The sequence below is a fragment of the Poromitra crassiceps genome (genome assembly GCF_964638095.1).
Source record: "Poromitra crassiceps genome assembly, contig: HAP1_SCAFFOLD_801, whole genome shotgun sequence".
NCBI classification, from domain to species: Eukaryota; Metazoa; Chordata; class Actinopteri; order Beryciformes; family Melamphaidae; genus Poromitra; species Poromitra crassiceps.
In genome coordinates this window covers 16322-18517 of record NW_028151607.1, presented here as the reverse complement: position 1 = coordinate 18517, position 2196 = coordinate 16322, and the positions used below count along the sequence as shown (strand labels likewise).

The 2196-nt window shown below is 54.0% G+C and overlaps 1 pseudogene across 1 annotated transcript; it reads right to left on the bottom strand.

The window, feature by feature from the left end:
• Positions 1-235: 235 nt before the first annotated feature.
• Positions 236-1519, bottom strand: LOC310771556 (interferon-related developmental regulator 1 pseudogene; annotated as a pseudogene). The gene has a single exon. The product of its transcript is annotated as an interferon-related developmental regulator 1 pseudogene (transcript).
• Positions 1520-2196: the final 677 nt, after the last annotated feature.

Here is a 2196-nt window from a genome sequence, read left to right as displayed (position 1 = left end):
ACCATTCACCAGTATATTCACCAGTATATTCACCAGGGTTAACTAGATCGGTGGTTCCCAAAGATCAGAGGGTCCGTGAAATTATTTGAGTTATTTAACATCTGTTTGATCTAATGAAACAACGTTTCCAGTCTATTCGTGTGATACGATATTTGCCACATAACATATCGTGATACTACGCTCTATCGATTCCCCCCCACCCCTATTACTGTTAGATAGGGGGGGAAAGAGACAATTAAAATTCTCCCCGATCGAACCTTTTGTCCCGGAACCAGTTCCTGGCCTTGGTCCGAGCCTTGGATGCAGCTGCATTGTAGAGATGCCTTTTCGAGTGAGATATCTTCATGGCCTTCAAGGTGGCTGAATCAACCAGCGTGGGCGGTCCCAGTTCAAACACATCTCTGATGAATTCGTTTGCCTGTAGGTGGTAGTTCATGCCGGAGCCGACAAACTCTCTGAAGGCGTCGTACGTCCTCTTTCTGACCCAGCTGTCGACGCTCATGCGCTCCGTCCCAAAGTGAATGCTCTCCGACGGGAAGTGGCCCTCCTCGACAGCCTTGAGCACGTCCCTGAACACGGCCCGCTGCTTGCTCTTGTCCGTCTTGCCTCTGCTCTTGTTGCAGTCAGTGGCCAGCGCGTGCAGTCGATCGCACAGCTCTTCCCAGGCTTCAAACTCAAACTCAGAATCCATCTCTCTGGCCAGTTCAAAGAGCAGGGCGATAGTCTCCCCTGCAGCGATCCGCATGTTGACGTCCTCGCTCTCCAACAGCGTGGGCAGTTTGGGCAGGTGGTTGTGCACGATGTCTCTGAGCTGGCCGGCGGTGCAGGTGGTGAGCAGCAGCGCCCAGGACAGCAGGGCGTGTGTGTGGAGCTGGGTGGACTGGGGGCTGACCGAAGGACGGGTACCATCCTCTTTCACATAGGACCGTGTGAACAGGCTCTCAAAGCACTCCATGGTGGCTCGCACGTCCAGCATGTCCTCTTCCGCCACTAAAGTGCAGAGGCCCAGACTTGTGGCGACGGCTTGTCGGGCTCGGATGTCGGCCGATCCGTCTGCCAGGAGGTTTTTGAAGATGCCTTTGAGGGTGTTGAGCACCTCCTCGCTCGCGGCGCCCGAGCCCAGCTGGATGCACAGCAGGCAGGCTAAAGAAGCTGCTGCTCGCTGCTCCTCGGCTTGACCTTTCCTGAGGCAGCGCTCGATGCCGTCCGTGATGGTCATCCTCCTCTCGGAGATCAACTCGTACAAGATGTGTGTGGCCATTGCGGTCTTTAGTCCGTCCAGCGCCCCCCGTCGGGTCTTAGCACTCTTATCCACTGTGCTGTCGATGAGCCCCTTCAACTTGCAGTGGAGGTCCTCCTGGGCCACATGCTCACTAGCTTCCCCTCCATCTGCGACACTGGAGGCGTCGCTGAAGCTGCTGCAGTGCATGAGGGTCTCGGTGCAGACGTCCCCGTCGCTGCAAGGCTGCACAGCTCCACGCTGCCCTCTCCTGCTCCTCTTCCTCTTGGACCGTGGCATTTTGGTGCAGCAAACCCACCACTTATATAGCCCCTATGTATACTCCCACCAATTATATAGCCATCACTGATGACATCATCACTGATGATGTCTATCTTTCTGTGTGTGTGTGTGTGTGTGTGTGTGTGTGTGTGTGTGTGTGTGTGTGTGTGTGTGTGTGTGTGTGTGTGCATGTGCGTGTGTGTGTGCATGTGCGTGTGCGTGCGTGCGTGTATCCGTCCTTGGCATATCTCGTAAACCGTTCGTCCGATCGGCTTCACACATGGCGGGTGTGTTGCCAGGGACCCGGGAACATGCAGTGTCGGATTTGGTGCAATTTGGACATGCTTCAATAAGCCTCAGCCAGGAACTGATGACATCATCACTGAACTTATGCTTCAGCCAGGAAGGATAACATCGCTGATGACAATCATCACTGATGACATCATCACTGATGACATCATATCCGTGATCCCTTCCTGGGAGAAAGGGAAGAACACTTGATCAAACAAATACAATCCGTTGTGGCTCCTGTGATCAGAGATGCAATCAGAGCCCCCCCAAGCCACCGAGTCCAATCCTAGAGTCTTCTGTGTCTTCTCTTCCCCCCCGGTTATTTCATGCGTGTCCATTCCCCACGCAGAACAGCGCTGATGTCTCAGTATCTACGGCCTTATCAAATATGAAATGACACATCA